The sequence below is a fragment of the Ictidomys tridecemlineatus genome, chromosome 4 (assembly GCF_052094955.1).
Source record: "Ictidomys tridecemlineatus isolate mIctTri1 chromosome 4, mIctTri1.hap1, whole genome shotgun sequence".
Classification (NCBI taxonomy): Eukaryota; Metazoa; Chordata; class Mammalia; order Rodentia; family Sciuridae; genus Ictidomys; species Ictidomys tridecemlineatus.
In genome coordinates, this window is record NC_135480.1 from 193,082,336 (window position 1) to 193,104,256 (window position 21,921).

The following is a 21,921-nucleotide window of genomic DNA, read 5'->3' on the forward strand; positions in this document are numbered from 1 at the left end:
CCTGTAATTCTGGAATAGGATCTCCCCAGGTCATGTGCAATTGAAGCATCAACATACCCTCTCATAGTGGCTGCAGGAGATTTCAATCATTCATTTCTCTGGTAGATATAGGAGATAAGAGAAAAAAGCTAGGAACAGAATAAAACATGTCCATGTCCTCTGGCATTGAGGAGATTAATTGGTCATCCTGTTAAAATCAATGACTGCATAATTAAGTAGCATGTGTAAAAACACACAGAGAGAAGTGAGTAGTGTTACTTAAACTTTAGTCTTCTTATTCCCAAACAAAGCAGGAAGGTAGGTATGGTGAGTGACCTCAATGATTATTTAAAGGAGGTTGCAACTAATGATTATATAAAGGAGTACTGAACAAAGGGAAATAGAAACTTTCAACTACATACATGTCTAGAGGAGCTTTGGTGGGTATACAGGCATTTTCATAGACATAGATCTCATAATGCCGTAGCATATCATTATACATTTGTCAAAATTCATAGAATGTACAGTGCCAAGAGAACTCTAAAATTAATCATGGATTTTGAATGGTAATGTTATATCAACACTGGCTTATCAACTATCAAAAATGCACTACTCTGGGGGGATACTGAAAGAGGGTGAGGCTGTGGGTATACATGGGTAAGGCATATATTGAGTAAGGCATATATTGAGATTTTCTATACTCTCTGCTCAATTGTGCTGGGAAAATCAAACCGTTTTTTAAAAAGTCAATTTTATATCCTGCCAGGTAACATCTGCTCTATAGAAGAGTTCACATATGCTGTGGATAATTTTACAAAGGAAGGAGTAAAATGAAGAGAATAGACAACTATTAATCCTTTCCTAATACAGGTCTATTGCTTCTCAGCCTTTTGGTTAAGATGAAATATAGTGTCTAGTTCTAGACCTGTGGTAGGGCATCTGCCTACTAGTTTCTGGAAGTCTCTCAACAACCTGAGGATAAAGCAGCTCTCAACAACCCCAGTGAATCTTAAGACAGAACCAAATAAATGGTCCTAGAAGATACTGGGCCCAGATCACCTACAGCAAAGGGTCTAATTGAGACACAGCTCCAAATCCCAATCTTTACCCCTGGCCTCCTTCAACCCATCTCTTAGTTTCAGTCTCAGTTCCCCCTTTCAGTGAAGAAATGCCAACTGGCAAAGACCCATTTCCTACATAAGAAATGTGCAACTCAATCTAAGGCTCTATAAATCACAGAAACGACACCTAATTTCCGCTGTCAGGATAAACTTCACTCTTCAAGCCATTCTCCCCTGAATGATGAGAGCCCAACAGAACAGCTCCTTAATCTAGGTGACAGAAGAAGGCATTTAGAGCCAGCCAAACCCCCTTCCTGCAACACTTACCTCTGCTAATGAAAAAATATTAGAGAAATAAATATACATCCCACTGAGACACCTACATGGGGCTCTGTCAGCTGTCTGTTTCTCAAGATGTACAGAGGCAAGATGATAGGGTAGGTTAAATGATCCTCAGGCAAGAAGCTGTTTTTCTTGTCAATTATTCCCATATTTCAGCTCTCATCATCTCATGTAGAGGATGAAGTATGAGGTTTTAAAGCATTAAAAATAACACTGTGCATTTTTTTAAACATTTTTATATGCTAGACATAGAGTTCAGTGTTTGGCATATAAGGATTCATTTAATTTGCACAGTCACACCATGAATTGGGTACTCCTACTGTTCCCATTATGTAGGGGATATGACTGAAGACCCAGGGAACTTAAGGCCCTCTTTTTCAGATAGTCTGTATTTAGTTGGGTTAAATTTAAACTCATGTTTCACAAGTTCCAAAGTCTAAACATTTAACCCTCTGATAAGTTGTTGGTTAGGTTGAATTGTCTCCTGGCAACTCTTTTTTTTGTTGTTGTTTTGTTTTGTACCAGGGATTAAATCCAGGGGTGCTTAACCACTGAGCAATATCCCCAATCTTTTTTTTTTTTCTTGTTTCATTTAAAGACAGCATTTTACTAAGTTGCATAAGGCCTCACTAAGTTACTGAGGCTGCCTTTGAACTCGCAATCTTCCTGCCTCAGCCTCTGAAGCCTCTGAATAAGAAGTTTAATTCATGTGTGAACCGCTGTACCTGGACTCCATGCAACCCTTAATATGTTGAAATTTAAAAAGTTTGAGGCTTCTCCAATTGGGTAACTTGATGAATGTCACAAATCCAGAATGATTTGGAATTAGGATTCAAACTCATCTTGTTCAGAACACGATCTTCTTCTGTGTCTAGTCTTCTTTCCTAAATATTGAGGAAAGATGGTAATTGAGGGGTATTACTTATTCTCAGGAGGGGATGGTATAATTGGTATGATTAGCTTTGCTCTGAGAACTCCCAAATCTTTACTGGCCAGAACAACATTCCAAAACGTGTTTCCACGAATCTCTTAGTTCATTGAGACATTAATTGACTTTGAGTTTAATGAAATTGGAGTGGAAGGTGGAGGTTATTTCTGTGATCATATATAGGTGGGAAAGACTACATTAAACAAAACTGCACAGATTATTCTACATAGAACTTGAAAGCTGCTAACATGTTAGCAGTCACTGGCAAGTCCTGAGAAGGTAAGGTGGAAAATGCAGCATTTGACACACATACTTGTCCAAGGAGCTTTTTGACTTTGGTGTGGTTCTGATGACATCTGGGAGTGTGGAATTCTTCTTCAAGTTCTGCAAGTCTAGCTTCTAGGCCTACACAAAACCTTCTATCAGCCAGGAGCTGACCAGGAAAGAGAGCTCATCCCAGTTCTGTCAGCAAATATTCAACCTTGGCCAAGTCAGTCTTCTCTGGCCCTCATGTACCTTGCATATACAAAAACAGTACTAAACACTCTTCTTTCTGAGGGCTTTACCTTCTGGTATCACCATGAGTGTATGAACCATGTGAAGCTATGGTTTCCCAACTAGACCCTGGGCTGCCTTGATTATGTGAAACCATGATGATGGTCACAGATTCTGCCACATCCTACTCAACTACTATAAGTCATTTGGAGGCCTTTGTGCTGAAGTCTGGCCCCCCAAGTCTTTGGCCTTTATTTATCCCTCCACCTTCACTTCTTCCCACTGCCCATTTAGCATTCTATGCACCAGGCAGCAGCTTCTCACTTCTGCTAGGTTTTTAGTGCTATTTCCTCTCCTTGGAACACCTTTCCCTCCCTCTGATAATTTTCTTCCCTCATTAACCCATCAAGTCTCAGTTTAAAGACCACCTCTTCTGGGTAGCAGTCCCTGACTTCCTAAAGCTGAAGCAGACACTTCCAGTTGTGATGCACCTTCTTCTATCTCTTCTTATAACAAAACTTACTGCACTGTGTTATACTTCCTCATCTATTCAATTGCTTATCCATCTTTCCTAATAGACTATGTACATGCTGAGTTGGGGGGCCCTGTTTTATTTACTATTCATTCTCTCATGCTTAATATAGTATGAGAGCGCAGTTGGTGATTAACCAATTGGTCTATCATAAATTAACTAATATCAAGAATCCTAGTCCTTTATATCTCTCCCTATCACTTTCTCTTAGCTTGGAAAACTTCTCTGTCCAGCTTCGGGATAATTTTGTGCTCTTAATTTCTGCCTCATTCCTATTGATACCTCCTTCCCTCCTGCAAAGAGCCAGGAATTCTGAGACAAAGTTCTTGGCTTAAAAATCTTCCATACTCTCCAAAAGAATATAGAAGAATTTTCAAATGTTTTGTTATAAAATACCTTGAATAACAAGATACAAATGGGAAATTTCTCTAAACACATTTTTATCTTAAATAATTATACAAATTATACATTTTACTCTATAAATGGATTTTTAAATATAAACAATTTTTTCCCCCACAAAATGACTCTCATGAAGAAGTCCCTGGGCCTTGTTTCATCAATGACCTGGAGTGCCTGCTAGTTAATTTAGATTCCCAGGCTGAACTCACCCTCTAAATCACAATCTTAGGAGAGATATTTCAGGATCTGTGATTTCATAAATTCCTAGGAGATTCTTATATAATAAATATTAAGTTCAAGAATCTCTTATCTTTTTTATCCTATGGCTTTGGTTATAGATAGGTTGGTTTGTAATAGTGGATACTACAATTTAAAAACTTAAAACCTACAGGATATTAATAGCTACTTCCCAGGTATCAGAGTATATAGTTTGTGGTTAAATCTGAACTAAATATCCCAATTGCTTTGAACAAGGCTAGTTGGACCACAGCTAATTAACTGATATAAACTAGGCCACTCATAAACTTTCTTGGTAATTTAGATATACTTGATCTTTGGTCTTTCTGAGGGTTTGAATTGTATTAGATATAAAACTGGACTTGGCTAGGCTAGGAATGATGTGTTTATCTATGTACCTGGAAGCCAGAAAAGATAAAGGGGGGCAGAGAATGAGATAAAAGGAGGGAAAGTGAGAGAAGGGGGGTGGGGGTGGGCGGGGGAGGAGAACGAACACAAGGCAGCCCAAGCACAGAGAGAAACAGATTCCAGGATTATTGCTGAGAATGTAGTTTGTGCTCTCTCCTTGAGTTACATGAGAAATTATTACTTTATCATTGTAACCTTTTTTGCTTAGAAAGTTGCAATGAGTTTCTGTTGCTTAGCATTAGAAGAGCTTTGGTAAGTCTAAATAGTAGGCTTCTTATCTTGACACAGGACCCTTCACAGTGATACCAATCTCCATAGCTTTATGACCCACCACCATAATCTGTCCTCATTCTATTTACCAGATATGTTGAACCACCACTAGTCCTGGACCACGCAGGTGACAAAATTTTATGCCACTGCCACTGTGTCTTAATACATGAATTCTCTTTGTCTGTGTTATGTTTCCTGTATCCTACTTCCAATCAAATTAAACTCATTCTTTAAGATTCACCACAACTATAATCTCCAGAAACCCTTTCCTGATTTCCCAGAAGAATTGAAGACCCCCATTCACACTGGACAACACATTTGTTAGTGACCTCACAACATTTTCTTGAATTGTCTGTCTTCCCTTTCCCATGGAGTCTGAGTTCTTTACCTTACTGTATCAGAAATTCGTTATACAAAGCATAATCCAAGGTAGGTGCTCAATAATTGCTTCTTGTATGAAAAGTATTGAATGGATGGATGGTAAAATCTGAGGAACAGATTATGTGATCCTAATAGACTGACTCAGTCATCAGAGCAATAGATTGTGCTTACTTTGTTCTAAACTATCTCCAGACCATTTGTCCTGCCTGTCACTGAACTGATAGCAATTGTGAAAGTGATGAATAGCAGACCAATTATGAGCAATAGGAAACATCAGTTATAACTCCAGGGAGAAGATGCAGCCATATCAGTAGCCTCATCCATCTAACTGTGAGTCATCTTCCCAAGGCATCTTGCCCTGTGACCTTGAATTGCCAAGGGCTTCTTAGCGTTGGACAAATCCAAGTTCTTCACAGGATGGCTCCTCCTCCCAGCCTGTCTCCTAAAAGGCGTTGCTCCTGGCTATTCACTCCTGGAAGGGAAAAACTGGATAGAACCCATGAATTTTCCCAAAGGGAAGTCCTTAGCCAAAGATCCCAACTCCACCCAATAGACAAGACCTGTCTTCTAAGGCCTGCTCTCCTTTGACAGATAGTAACTCCTTTCCCTTGTGGTGAGAACATCTGGGATGAGAGGCGGATGGAAAGGTTTCATGTGGAGGATTTGTCCAAAACTGTGGAGTTTACATTGCTAAATGCTAGCTTAAGTTAATGGCAAGTCCCTGAGTGAAGAACTAGACAATTTCCCTTCTGTGGTCTTGGTGATCTCATTTTTCCAGTAATGTTCATGTTCCCTTAGGAAGCATCAGAGGGAAGAAGCCTCTCTGGCTGATGGGGCTTCCATGGATGAGGTTTTGAATGGAGGCAGGGAGAGGCTACTGGGAGGCTAGGAGAGGGTGTGCTTAGTCTAGACCTGTACTGAATTTGCCTTGGGCTTTGAAAGGGAAACTTGAAAATGTGGCTGGGGAAGTTATGCAAGGGAGGTTCATCAGAACCTTTCCATCATGGCAAACTGAGCTCTGAGAAGTCTAAATCACTTAACCCAGAACAAGATGCTACACATGCTGCAGGACCAACAGAATACAGAGGTTAAGAGTGCAGCATTGGAACAAGACCCTAGGTGCAAACCCTAGTGTTACCACTATGCCACAAGTTAATTGTAGAGACTTCAGTTCTCTAAATGTTGAAGTACTTCACTTGCTGCATGTTAAATGGGAATATATTAATATCTACCCCAATAAGAACTGCTAGAAGTATCATTTGTAAAGTGCCTAAAATAATTTCAAATATATACACATATCCACACACATGCATATATTTGATAATTAAATGAGTATTGACTAAGCCCTAAATGTGAATATTCTCTAGATGAAAGTAAATTAATAAATAACAATAAAAAGTAGTTAGGCATGTTTATTTATGTAAAAAGAGGGTCTAAACAAGTCTACCCTTGCCTAGAATTATTGTATTCTTTTTAATATTTTCTATTGGGGGAAAAAACTGTCATAGTAATCAACTCTCTGAGATACTATTTGCCTTTGGGGAAATGTGACTTTCCTTGTCTCTGTGAACTGATTATCCATTTGTTTCTCAAATTGGTATATTCCTGAAGGCAAGGCAACTACTATTTATCTTATACCCACTCCATACTGGATACTTTAATCAGAAACAGGAGCAGAAGACAGGAGGACAAAAAGGAAAAGAAAATGAGGGGGAAGGTAATGAGAGAAAAGGAAGAGGAAAGAAACCATAACTAATATCTATCAAGTTTTAAATTACATAAGGCATTGATAAATGCTTTACATGCATAATTTTCTTGAATAACAACTCTAGTGTTAAAGGGCATCATGATTCCCCTGGAGAGCCTGAGCAACTCAGTTATATCCCCCATAGTATGTAGTCAGGTGAGAACTTAAATCTCCCTCCATCTGGGTTTTGTACATCACCTTATGTAATATCTAGAAGAACCCTATGAAGCAGGTCCTCTTGTTATTTCTATCTTCCAGATAAGAAAAGAGAGCTCTAGGGCTGGGTTGTGGCTCAGTAGTAGAGTGCTCCCCTAGCACATGTGAGGCTCTGAGTTTGATCCTCAGCACCACATGAAAATAAATAAAATAAAGGTATTGTGCCCAACTACAACTAAAAGAAAGAAAGAAAGAAGTATATATATTTTTAAAAAAAGAAAAACAAAAGAGAGCTCTAATAGAATGTTGCATCCAATAAGTAAGCATGAAATTAGAATTCACACCTAGATCTGGTTGACTCCAAAACCAAGATCTTATCTATGACATCTCACTAAATCCCCCAAATTATTTCTACCATGAATATAACTAATACCCTCAATAAATAAAAAGTAAATAACTAATCTACAGTTATACCTATGTACCTACATCTATGTATCTATATACATCTATCTTCTGCTCCATTCAAAATGGGTATCTGCATATTTGAGAAATAAGAACCGGCGAAACATTGTGGGGGAATGAGAAGAGCCCTACTAACATGTACCCTGACTCCCAAGAAGCCACCATGCTTCCATTTAGCGATGCTCCCTCTGATGTTTTTAAGAGAACCAATAACTATCCCCACCAATAAAAGATGCAGCTGGAGAGCAAGCTAAAGTTGAAGGAACCAAGTTCAAGCTCTTCTGAGAGTGGATATATGCTGCCTTAAAAAAGGTTAACAAGAGGGGTTTGAATGGCCTCAACAGAAGTTCTTCATTGAGTTTTCAGTTAAAAACTTTAATTAGATGTTGCAATAGAATCTAGCTTCCACGGGGCTGAAAAGTGACTAAAAGGTGAGAATGAAGTTTACCAACAAGGAAAAATGAAAAAGATAATAGTGGCAGGAGGGGCTCTAGAATCTAAGAAATGCTGTTTGATGACAGAAGAGGCTTTTCAAAATGTGGGGAAAGAGCCAATGATGATGGAAGCTTTATTATTTACATGCTGAGACCAAGGCATTAGAACCAGAAAAACAGAGGTTTATGTACTAGCTGCATAACTCACAGGCTGCAAGACATTCCTTCTCCTGAGTTTTAGTCTCCTTTAGCCAAAAAGAAAAAAAAAAGTTGTGCTTTGAATACTTACTACATGCACAACAATCAAGATAAAAGCTATTATGACCAAAGGCAAATTCAAAAGTCTGAAAGCTTAGGTTCTATTCTTAACTCTATAGGCAACTAAAGCAGTCTCTGTGTGTTCTAGTTTCTCTCTCAATACATCATATGTATGAATTAAGAAGGACTTAAATATACTAGAGTTATTTCAGGGGCTATAATCAGGATGATTGAGATAAGACTGAGTCTACTAGTATTTTAACCCAAATTCCTGTTGAAAGTTAATTACCAATGCAATTAACTTTCAGGAAGTGATTATAAGGGCTCTGCCCTCATGAGTGGATTAATACCTTTTCTAAAGGGTTTAACCTAGAAGGGAGTACTCTCTTTCCTTTCCATCCTTTCTACCATGTAAGGACACAGTGTTCCCCTCCACATGTTACAGCAACAGCACTTACAAGACACCAATCCTGCTGGCACTTGATCTTGGATTTCCCAGCCTCAAGGACCATAAGAAACTCAATTTGTTTTCTTTATAAATTGTCCAGTCTCAGGCATTTTGGTACAGCAGTGTAAACAGACTAAGACAGAGTCTAAATGAAGACTTAGACTCGTGTGATGAAAAATTGTTCAGGGAACTAGGAATGGTCAGCAGGTGAGAAGTGTACTGAGACCTAAAATGACTTCACATATCTGAAAGCCTACTATTTAGAACCAGGAAATAAGACTATCTTCTATTGAGCTTCTTTTTATGTCAAGCATTATTACTAAGCAACCTAAATGGATTATCTGAGTTAATTTTCAAAACGATTCTATAAGCAGACATTATTAATGAAAAAACAAAAACTTAAAACAGAGAAGTGTGCAAAAATACCCAAAGGCACACAAATTTTGTGGCCAAGCTGATATTTGAATCCTCATTTCTCTGATTCCAGAACATATGCTTTGCCTAGTAAGTCAGTAGCTAAGACTTGCTCATTAAAGTGTTGATGGATGGGACTAGAAAAAGGAAGAGAAGAAAATGTATAGGAAAATATTTTGACTCAATATTACGGTCCTCTTAATTCGGGAAGAAGCTGCTTAGGGTCATGGAGCAAGTCATTCCTATGAATATTCAAACACATGCCCTTATAGAGTAGAAAAGGATCAAACCACAGGTAAGGGTATCACTTCTATGCTTTCCTTCCTTATGGACATGTATGTGATCATAAAATAATTAAATGTAGAGATAGAGGAGAAAGTAGAGTAAGAAGAAGCAAAGGAAGAAGAAAAGTCAATTAGGCGTTTGTCTAAGCATATACTATGCTCCAGGCATGCAACTGATCATGGTGTCACCCAACTCATTTAATACAATAAGCTTAGAAATTAGGATATATTATTACCAACCTTATATCACATCTGAGAGAATTAAGGCTCAGAGTCCGTTGCCAAAAGTCACATTGGAAAAAGAATAACCAGGACTTGACAGATTTGGCCAGCATCAGGCATAAAGAAACTCTTACCTACTGGAGGAGAAAGCTTAAGTTCTTCTATGTGATCATTTTGGTCTACAGGCCTATTAATTCTGGCTGTGCTGATTGTCAAGAAATGATAATAATCATAATCAAGTCCAGTAAAACTTTTAGGCCTAGCATGGTGTGTGGTGGCACCTGCCTGTAATCCCAGTGGGTCAGGAGGCTGAGTCAGGAGAATCACCAGTTCAAAGCAAGGCACTAAGCAATTCAGTGAGACCCTGTCTCTAAATAAAATACAAAATAGGGCTAGGGATGTGGCTCAGTGGTTGAGTACCCCTGAGTTCAATCCCCAGTGCCAAAAACAAACAAACAAACAAACAACAACAACAACAAACCTTCTAGGCCTAACTACCAAGGTGCAAGAAATAAAGAGCCAGAAGATCATGCTAAATCACACAATGGGAATTCAATCACAATGAAAAGAATCCAGGCTCTTGGGGATTTTTGTGAAGAAACAACTCAAGTTTATCAAAGCAATATCCCAAGAAATAAAAAAGGAGATGGAGGGAGGAACCCATAGATTAAGAGACCTACTTAACAGATAAATATAACCATTGAGTCTTATTTAGATGCCACTTGGAACAAACAAACTGGTACCAAAGACATAAGACAATCTGGTAAAAATGAATGGTGACTGAATGTTTAATACATAGAAATTATTGTTAATTTGAAAAGTTTTGTAGTAGTATAGAGGCTACTTTTTGTGCCTAACATTTAGAGATATGGACTTCAACATTTACCTGTACAATTATAGAATGTTTGAGATATTTGTTCAAAATTACCACTGCAGAGGGGAAATGGATGAGAGCAAGCGATGCAGTCTTGCCATGAGTTGATCATTGATGAAAGTAGGTGATAGGAACAGAAAGTTTCATTATGCTGTTCTGTCTTCATCTATGCCATGCTTTTCTAAACAAAATTACTTTTAGAGTGGGTAGCAGATCCTGGGATTTAACAGTGTTCCCTAAAATGGTATATGCTGGAGATAAAGCTAAAACCAAAAAGACATAAATGACCCACGAAGAAATGACATTCCTTATAGTCTTCCCCTCCTCTCAGGGTAGGAACTTACGGCAAGGAACACTTCTGCTCTGAGAAATCCCGAACAGTCAGGCTCTGTTGACCAAAGAAGGCACCACACAGACTATTTGTGAAATGGTACAAACTTATGCTGTTCTCAGTGGCAAATGCCTGATAAATGTTGAGAAAAATCTGGAATGAGTTATTTTTTTCTTCTTCTTAGATTTGAGAGCAATACAGAAGAGAGTTGGATTGTTTGTGCATTCTCTGTGCCCTTCGCATCACTGCTGACTGAAGTTGCCTAATGACCCAAGAAGAGGTCTCTGTGAACAGGGCTGAGCTCCAACACTGGTGGGGCCTGCAGCTCATTCTGTTCCTGGAAGCTCAGCACTGCCCTGGTGGGGACAGTCACCACATGACACCCTCAGATAAATGATGGTGGTGGAATGAAAGACGGCAGCGAGGAAAGGAAATCCAGACTTGGCTCTGACATGAGCTAGCCCTGTGTGGCTTCAAGGGATGGTTGCTTACACTGAGACTAAATTTCCTTATCATTAAAATGAAGGTAAATATTGCTAACTTCTTAGCACAGTTGAGAAGATTAACGGAGAGGGTGTATGTGTGAAAGCACCATGTTAGCATGCCAATGCAGGTTGGTGCCCTTTGCACTCTCTACATTTATTCTTATTTAAATATATTCATGGAATTTCTAGCATGTATCAGGTATTGTGTTATAAGCTATTGGTACAATGCAGAGCAAAATTTGGTCCAGTCTCTGATCTCATGAGGTTTATCCCTAGGTATGTACTGGAAAATACTTTGACTCAATGTAAGGAAAAGTATTCTCCCAATGAGGGAAACAGGATGCTCAGGAGTCACCAAGCCAGCCACTGGAACACTGGAAATGTCCACACACAAACTCTACAATCTCTTGCAAGGTGTGGAAGGAAGGACTCAAAAAACAGACTAGCATTGAACCAAATGGCTGCATAATCTCTTCTGTCCCTGAGGCCACTAACTAACTTTCTCATAAGCACTGTAAAATAAAAAAGTAAAATAATCACAAAGCAAGATAATAAAAGGTAGAGGAAGTGACGCAGACATCAATCAAATAATTACAAAAAAAAATAAAAAGCATATGTAGAAATTAGAATAACTGCTATAGAATCAAATTGAAGAGACTTGAAAAAATAAGTGAACAAAGAAACATACAGGAGGATTTATCAACTCGAGAAGGCTTGGCAATCCGATGAGTGTTTGCTAAGGGGAAAGAAGGAGGGAAAGGAGTGAAATGAATGCCAAGGATGGGGAACAGCCTGTGCAAAGACTCTTTGGCAGGATAAAACATAGCATTCCCATAAACTGGGAAAATATCACTGTGGCTAAAGCAGAGAAACAAAGGAAGGAGGTCAAGGTAAGTTTTAAGAAATTAGAAGGGTTCTGCACAAGGTCTGAGAACATAGCTCACCAGTAGTAAGCTTGCCTCACATATACGAGGCCCTGGATTTGGTCACTAGCACAGCAGAAAACAAATAGAATTTTTTAAAAGGGTTCAGTCCAAGAAGCCCCTTGTAAACCATGGTAAGAACCTTGGTCTTGATCCTAGGAGATCAGTTGAAAGCCACTGACCGTTTTTAATTAGGAAAATGTTGTTGAGTATATTTTAGTTCTTAAAATATCACTCTGGTTGCAAGAAAGAGAATAGATTAGAAGGAACATGGGTCAATATTAGCTAGTTAGGAGGTATTCCTATAATAGCACAGGAAAGATTTGGATCAGACAGAGTCAAAGCAAACATATTTGAGAAATTCTTAAGACAAACCTATAGGATTTGTTAACAAATTGTATGTTGGAGGAATGCATGCAGGCAGAGAGAAAAGACATGCATCAAGGATGAACCCCTGGTTTCAAGATTACAAAAACTGAGGTAGAAAACACTATCAAAAGAAAGACCAGGCCATTCATGGCAAATGCAGTAGATTGGTCTACAAGGAACACAAATGATGAAAAGCCATTGCATTTCCAATGAGAATTAATGGGGATAAATCAATGCAGACAGCAGACGTAGTCTACTTTTTCAAAAAGTTTGGCTCTTAAGAAAAAAAGAACCACAAGTTGGGAAAGGTAATGGAATGAAGTGATAGTGCTTTTAGTATACTTTAGGCCTCCATAAACTACACGTTATTTTAAAAGCTGTAGAGAAATTGTCAGCCACAGTAATATATGCCTCTAATCCCAGTGATTTGGGAGGCTGAGGCAGGAGGATCACAAGTTCAAAGCCAGCCTCAGCAACTTAGCAAGCCATGAACAACTTGGCAAGACCCTGTGGCAAAAAAAAAAAAAAAAAGATATTAAGGGCTGAGGATGTGGCTTAGTGGTACAGTGACCCTGGATTCAAACCCCAGTAAACAACAACAGCAGCAGTTGAAGGGAAATAGCTAGTAGAAAGAGAGGCAAAATCTAGGTATTCAGATAAAACCTTTGCTCTGCCAGTTCTTGTTTTCAGAACCTTGGGACAAGTGATTTAACTTCTCAATGCCTCAGTGTTCACATCTAGAAAAGAAAGGTAATAATGATCCTTATCATATGAAGTGGAGGAGAGATTTAGTAAGACAAGCCTATGCAGTGCTTTAGCTGAGCTCATGGAACCATTGCAGAAGTACAAGGGAAAGACATTCTGCCTTTCTCTTTCTTCTTATGTTTAACGTCTGAATTCAGTGTCCCATAAAAAACGCTCTACTCTTTGACATTGAAAAAATGTTTGCATTTGCTAAGACTGTATGTCTTGTATATCTTGATGAATCTGCTAGTTTTCTAGTCCCATGAAAAAGCTGTTTCCCAGTTTCACAAGTAGACAAGCCAAGTATTAAGTTCCTCTTTTGTAATTGACCATGAGTGTGTTGAGTAATATGCGGATTATTTCCCCCTACTTTTCTTTGATCTTCCCTGTTGCCAAGGATTGCCTGACAGTCTGATTCCTAGCCAGTGCACCTCCTTTTCAGAATGCACCAAGATGGAGAGGAAGGGTTCCACAATAGTAGAGAAGACTTAAGTTAGATTATAAGAAGTACTTGATTTTCTTAATCCCTATATGTAAGAATCCCCTGAAGAAATTTCAAAATGAGAAAGAATTGTGAGCCATGGTTTTGGTTGGTGGTTCTCAAGCTCAGTGTGCATCAGAATTACCCAAGGAGGTAAGAAAAGTGCAGATTACCAACTCTAACTCCAGAGAAACAGAAGAAGGAAAGCCAGGAAGATGCAGTTAACAAACACTGTCCTTATCTCACCCCAAGTGATGATTCTCTCTGAGATACTCTGAGATCCAGATATGTACTAAACACTCTCTTTTCAGTATTATGGATTGAACCTAGGGACTCAAATTTGCTAGGCAAATACTCTACCACTGAGCTGCATCTGCATCCCTTTTGTTTATTTTGAGTCAGAGTCTTGTTAAGTTTCCCAGGCTGGCCTCAAATGTGTCATCCTCCTGCCTCAGCCTCCCAAATGGCTGGGAATCCAGGATTATGCCACCACACAAATGTGATTGATCTCTCTTATTTGGTTCTACTTATTTTTTATTCTATTTATTATTTATTTATTTATTTATTTATTTTGGTACCTGGAATTGAACCCAGGGGCATTTAACCACTGAGCCACATCCCCAGCCCTTTTTAATGTTTTGTGTTTTTTTTTGTTTTTTTGTTTTTTGGACAGGATCTTACTAAATTGCTGAAGTTGGCTTTGAACTTGCAATCCTTCTGCCTCAGCCTCCTGAGCTGCTGGGAATACTGGCATACACCACTACACCGGGCATTATTTCTTTTTTCTCATCTTTTCATATTATTTACCAAAGTGATTTCTATGTTCTGTCTCTCACATATACTCCAGTAGAGACTAAATTTCCAGATGGTAGAGATGTATGCCTTCTTTGCTCCCTGAGGTATTCCAAATGCCCAACACAGTGTCTGGCCCTAAGAAACCCTTAATTAATATTTGTTAAAATTACTTGAACTGATTTTCCACTATCCCCAACTATCTCATATATGGACTTCTGCAGGAAACCCCCTCCCAACTTAACTGGACCTCTTATTTTAGTAATTTAACATGCAAGTCAAGAACATTCAGAAAATTTACTGATGCCATGAATCTGTCTCTCAGAAGGAAAAACATTACAAATAAATGCATAATTCTGCATAAATGTTTTGAGATTGTGGGTCCAAAGACTCCTTAAAGTCAAGGATATACAGACTTCAAATGAATAACTCTTACCCTAAAACCATATTTAATCCTTGTCATGATTAGCCTAAACCTTACCTCTCTCCCTTACATCTCTCTTAAATTTTACATCTCTCCCTTGGCCCAAAATCTTGAAGGACTCTTTAGAGTTTATATAGTACACATCTCTCAATGCAGCATTCCAAGTTGCCCAGAAAACAAGTGCATTGGTATGCACCTGTAGTCCTGATTACTCGGAGGTTGAGGTGGGAGGATCACTTGAGGCTAGGAGTTCAAATCCAGACTAGGTAACATGGGGAGACCCTGTCTCCTTGCTACCCCCAAAAAATATTGCCCACAACTTAACCATATACCTATCATATTTCAAGTTTTCCTCTCCAAATATTTTAGATCTGTTGCAAAAGTAACTAAACTCTTAATTTTCTGACTCAAGACATCTTGGGTTTGAGTTCAGCTGCCCCGCATCTCACTAGCTGAGTGACTTTAGATATCATTTTCCTGTCTATAAGTCTCAAGTTTGTATTTTGTCTTTTAATTTGGGATATTAACATAATAGTACATACTTCAATGTAATGTAGGCTGACAAAAAATGAGGGAATACATAGTATTACATACAAAGCAACTTTTAAAATTCCAGGAACTTAGTAATTGGTAAGTTTGGTTTTTCTCTCTGCTTGACAGATAATCTTTCCATTCTCCTTCTTTTCGTTTATACCTTAGTCTAGAAGAAGGTTTGGCAAACTTTTTGTGTAAAGGGAAGGGAAATTTACACTTTTCTCTGCCATCCTATTTTCTATGGATAGAACTCAACACTGTTATTGTAGCAGGAAAGCAGCCATGGATATTATGTAAATGAATATATATGGCGGTGTTTCATAATCATTAAAGAGGCAGTAGGTTGGATTTGGCCTATGGGTTCCAACTAGGTGAGGTTTGATTGCTCACATATGTTAGTTCAAGAGTCTCTGGGCCTCACTCACCTGTTAAATTGGGATAATAATAGTTCTTCCCTCATAAAGTACTGAATGGTTAAATAAGAAAAAACATGTAAAGCCCTAGCACAGTTTAAATTATTTTTACTACTTTGTTAAATATTTTGTTAACATACTTAGTTTAAATACTTTACAGGTATTTTTCGCTTTATCAATAGTCTTTCTTCAGTTCTTCTACTATCCAATACCCACCTTCACTTCCCCAAGATATTTTCCAGATTCTCCCTTTCAGAGTTTTTTTTTTCTATTTGTCTTCTAACACTGCTGGAATGCTTCCTATAGATCTAAAAATAAATCATGTATTAATGCAGCATATGTAAATACTTGTAGCTGCTTATGTGGCTTCTGCCTCATTCAGTAGACTGTGAGCTCCTTGAAGGCACAGTCTGTACCTTACTGTCCTCTGCATCACATTTCTTAGCACAGTATCTGGCACCCACTAAGCACCTAATTCAAGGAGATGGTAATGACAGGGCTTTAAAAATAGTGGTGGAAGCACAGTGATGGTCCTGGCCATCACAGCCGTGGTCACAATTGAGATAACGGTGGTAGTGATCGTGGTGGTGGTACACTGATGGTAGCGGTAATGGTGGTTGTCATGGATGTGGTGTTGGTATTGGTGGTAATAATTAGGGTGAGGGGGCTTACTTGTTAATTTATTTTCAAAGAGTATCATTTGGAATTCTCTTCTCATTTGGGGCCAAGTAATGGAAGTGAAGCAAATAAATCTTTCTGGCAGAAAGAAAGGATCTGCAGGAAGATTGGGCAACCACAAGACCAAAATTATACACGGTTATTCCTAGGGCATCATAAGAAGAAAAATGCTCACAGGGCTAAAAGTCAAGAAATTTAAAGATTAGGGTTAGGGATGTAGTTCAGTGGTATAACACTTGCCTAGCATGTGTGAAGCCCTGCGTTCAATACCAAGTACTAGGAAAAAAAATCCAAGGGCTAGAAAAGAATTATCCAATTTATAAGAGTATTTTGTTCTTCAAAATGTTAGCAAATGGTCTCTTAATTTTTCTACATGAGACCATGGGGAACATTACCATTATCTATCTGAAAGATGAGGAAACTGAGTCTCAGAGGAATAAATCATATTTCTGAGGTCTTGCCTGTTTCAAATACAGATTTGGCTGTGTGATCTGGAGAGAGTCATTCCTCATCTCTGGGCCTTAGTTTTACAAATCATAAAATAAAGAGGTTGACCTGCAAAATAAATAGAACAAGATTTTAATCTCTCTTTCTCTCAGCTAATAAGTGATTTATAATTGGAATGAAGTGAAAGATATGTATTCCTTTCTCCTGATAATATTAAATGTAAGGATGAAACTAGGTATTGTCAATAAATACTGGCAAGGATGTGAGGGGAAAAGTACATTCATACATTGTTGATGGGACTACAAATTAGTACAATCACTCTGGAAAGCAGTATGGCAATTTCTCAAAAAACTTGGAATAGAACTACCATATAACCTAGCTATCCCACTCTTCAGTATTTATGTAAAAGAACTAAAATTAGCCTACTATAGCAATATAGTCACCTCAATGTTTATAGCAGCACAATTCACAATAGCTGAATGATGGAATCAGCCCAGATGTCCATCAACAGATGAAGAGCTTAAGAAAATATGGTATATATACACAGCAGAGTTTTACTCAGCCATAAAGATGAATGGAAAGTATGGCATTTATCTGTAAATGGATATAAATGAAGAATATCATGCTAAGTGAAATAAGCCAGACTCAGAAAATCAAGGGTCAAATGTATTCTCTCAATATATGGAAAATAGAGTACAATAAGGAAAAGAAGGGCAGAGGAAATGGATACCATTAAGATAAAAAAAATCATTGGAGCAGAAGAAGGCGATTGAAAGGAAGGAAGGAGGGATGGGAAAGGGAAGGAAAAATGGACTGAATTAAACAAAATCACATTGTGTGCATATATAAATATACAACAGCGAGTTTCACCTTTATGTGTTTGTGGAAACACCAATCAAGTATGGATAAATGGATGAGCAAGGGGAGGATCAATGGAGTGGGTGGCAGAGGGGGATGTGAAAAGAGGGGGTAGGAATGGGGACTGAAATGGATTGGGTCAGATTCCATGCACGCATGATTTTGTTGGGATAAACCAAGCTACGTATATAACTATAATGCTCTAATAAAAAAGTAAAATAAGAAGGAGGCATTATCTCTGGATGAGAATAAATTGTAGGTGATGGGGTGCCTCTTTTAATCTCAAAATAACTCTTTCATATTCCATTTATAAGTTAGATCTGATCTTCTCACAGTGCCAAGGGGACCTTAGATGAAGGTAGCCTTATTTCTCATCACATAGATAAAGAAATAAAGACCAGATCTAGAAAGTGAAAGTATATTCAAGACCATATAACAATCAAGGGCAGAGCTGAGTGCAGATCCCTGGTGTTCTAATTCTCTAGTTCATACAGAAAACTGCTAAACCTGAAATGGAAAGGGATAGATACTATAAAGCTCAGAGAAGTAAAAGAAAGGACACATCCACAGTAAAAGGCAGAGAGCTATCTGGCTCTTCACTGGAACTCTCCTTTGTCTTCCCTGTATGGAGACTACTTCACCCACAGGCTAAATTAACAACCACACAAAGTCATGTACATTTAAGCACTAGTTTTGCTGAGCCAAGTCCTGTGGCTTTGGGCTGTATAAGGGCATTTAACAGGTGGAAGGAGGAGATTTATACATTAATCAAATTCTCCATCATAAAGACTTTTTTTTTCCTGCTTTGCTTGTTCAAAACCACAGCACAAAATATAATTAAAGGCTCCTTTCCAGCTGAGGCAGAAGGCATCATCCTTTCCAATGTGTTCACTGGAATGTACCCAAGGAGACCCCAGCCACCCAAGAAGTTAGTGTCCAATGGTTCCCAAGGCCATTCAGAGCACACCCTGGCTGTCATCCAGAATCAGGCTAGAAGCATCTCACAAGCTTCAGGCAAGTCATATCCCTCTCTGTTGTTCCTTGACCATGCTACAAAATGGGCCTCAAGAGTTTACCTAGTACCTTGCACAGCTCAAGGAGTCAGGGCTCTCATAGAAAACTTCCATTCTGCATTGGAAGGTCTATGGGAGAAGAACAACCTTTTACTTGGGTGTAACCCCAACTGTGGCATGTTTTATATATAGTGTGAGATCCAGAAATGTTTATTAAGTAAGAAATGCTCCTAAAATTGCTCTACTTATAATCTTCCTTTTGGGGTCAACCAATGGTTTCTTCCACACAAAATGTAGATCCTACTTTAAAATGTCATGTTCCTAGTACTTTAAGCATCGATGAAGTAATCAAGTACTACCAAGAAGAGGAGGTACCAGGGGAAGCAAAGAAAAAGGAAAGTACAAATTTAGGTAAAATTTATTTTTATCTAATCTTAGATAATATTTGTCTGTTACATGCTGGGCACCGTGCACTCATTATCTCATTTGATTCCTGAGAAGTAGGAATTATGAAATTATGTTTTACATACATAGAAACTGAGGTTTGCAGATATCATTCAGCAGCACACAGTGAATAGGGGATTGAGGCAGGATTTCAATCCAAGCCAGTGTGGCACAGAGCATACAGGATTTGCTTTAAATCTTGTATTTTCTACAAAGTTTCTTGTAGAAAACTTAGGGAAAATCTTTTTCTATCTGGTTCTTCAGAGAGCAAAAGAAAGGTCCAGAAAGGGAAAGGGACTTGCACAAGACGATGTCATTACTCAGTATCAGAGCCCAGGCCCATCAACTCCTGGTCAAATCCCTTTCCTCAGCATGCAGAGATGGCAAAGAAGTCTCCCTTTCTACATGGGATGTTCTCATGCTCTTCCTTCTTCCCCCAAACCAGCCTTCCACGTTCATTTTATGCATTTGACCACAAGGACCCAGTTTAACTGCCACTTCCTCAGGGAAGCCTTCCCAGTCCACAAGGCCTTCTGTCACACTTTCAACCCATTGGCCTAAACATCTCCTTGTCATTTTGCGCAATATGATTTTGCACTATATGACTTACTTGTGTGATTATTTCATGACTATCTGTCTGCTCCACCAATCTGGCAACTCCATGAAGTTGAAGACCATGTAGGAGCTGGGGATGTAGCTCAGTGGTAGAATATTTGCATAGCATGCACAAGGCCCTGGGTTTGATCCCCAGCACTACAAACACAATAAAAATGAAGACCATGTCTATCTGTCAGACTGTTCATTTTTCATAGCGTAACACAGTAGTTGGCATAGAGTGGATATCCAAAAATACTGAATTAATGAATGAATGACTAAAGCTTCCAGCTCTCCAGATCTCCTGCAAGGAGAACAGTGACATCTAGTGACCATTTTCACACTCTTGAGATTCTACAAATACTGCACTGTATTTCCAAAATAACGAACACCTATTTCAACAATGCCAAGCGAAGCTGGCATGAACTCCAGACATAGAGAATTCTGATTCCTGAGCAAAAAGGAAAAGGACCACTACTTTTCCTGTTGCCACACATGCGCGCCAAGAGCATATTCCAAAAGTCTCATGACTTTGTTTGTATTGTACCCCATTGCAGATAAGGAAAATTTGACCAAAAATGCAGTCATGGGGACAAAGTCACAGAGCAGCGAATGGGAATATTCAAAGTATCACTCACAAAGTCCTTGATCCATAGCCACCAATGTGCTGTTTTTTCTCATCCAAACTGATACACTAACCAGAACACCTTGTTATTTGCTGAAAGCTGTGGCTCCCTCTTCCGGATATCCCTGTGTCCACTCTTACATTCCCATAACCTGTTGTCACCCTGCAGCCAGAGGTTGGAGACGTAAGGTTGTTTTTGATAGTGTGGCGACCTTGGAAGCACAGACTCAGACTATTCATGATATTTGGTTCAGACTCAAGCACCTTGTTGTGTCATGCTCAGTCATAATTTATTCACTTGGTTAGCTAATAAGTGAGTTAGTTTTAACATTCAACTCTTTAATAGACGCCTACAAATCGACCACCATAAAAGCCAGCTAGGAACTTGACTACCTACATGTGACCTATGCCCTCTTGTGCCATTGTACTGCCTCCCTTGACTCAAGGTTATCATTTCCTATGTTCACAGTTCCTTGCTTCCCTTTTAAAAATGGTTGTATGTGCATTTATTCCTGAAAGGTAGTGTATTTGGTATATGTGTGCTTTAACTTTTAAAAGTAGATCCCATTCTGCTATGTAAAATCTATCTTTGGGACTTATTTTATTCACATAACATTATGATTACTCATTTCACATTGACAGTTGTTATTGTCATTCATTAATTTTGGCTGCTACTGTGTATTCTATCTAAATAACCCACACTATATTTAACTGCTCCAATGGTGATTCTAATAGAGGCTCCTTCTGCCACACAACTCTAATCCCATCAACTTCCTTCTAATAATGGTTCTTCATCATCTCATTGCTCTAAGAACAGGGACCAGACTCCATGATCTGCTTTATAATATCCTAAATAATCAGATCTCTTCTAATTGCCCTGGCCTCATTTCTGATTCTTCCTACATCTCTTGGTCTTAATTATGGGGAAATGGTTTGGGTCTCTGCACAGACCTTGTTCTTCCTTAGGTCATCTACCTGACACTTTCTCCACATCCTTGTTACCATCCTATTTCTGTCTTCTCTGAAGCTCTATCTGACCTCCAGCCACCCTCAAGCTCTTGGCCCTATGGGATACTATGGAAGGGGCACATAATTCATGGAGTTCTATTGGACACAATCAATCATCTGCCACACTGACTTTTTTTTTTTTTTTGAGGCCCTGTTCTTTCTGGAAGCTGCTGTAGAAGGAAGAATGAGAACCAAGTAAGAGATGCTCTTATCCATGTTCCTTTTCCTCACTGAAGTAGAACCACCACTATTCCTGGTTTTATTAATTGGAGTTCTGGAATGTTGCATTTATAGAAAGTGTCCCATGAATATAAGTTTACAAACCAGTGAGCCAAATAATGCACATGATTCCTTAAAGTCCTAATAAACCCTATTAAAAAAGTGAGAGACACGAGGAAAAGAAGAGATACCATTTCATAGTCAGGCA

General features: G+C 38.7%; 1 protein-coding gene across 5 annotated transcripts in view; it reads right to left on the reverse strand.

Annotated features, from left to right (window-relative positions):
- Astn2 (astrotactin 2) overlaps positions 1-21,921 on the reverse strand; it is an 837,958-nt gene that overhangs the window by 154,714 nt on the left and 661,323 nt on the right. The window lies entirely within an intron of this gene.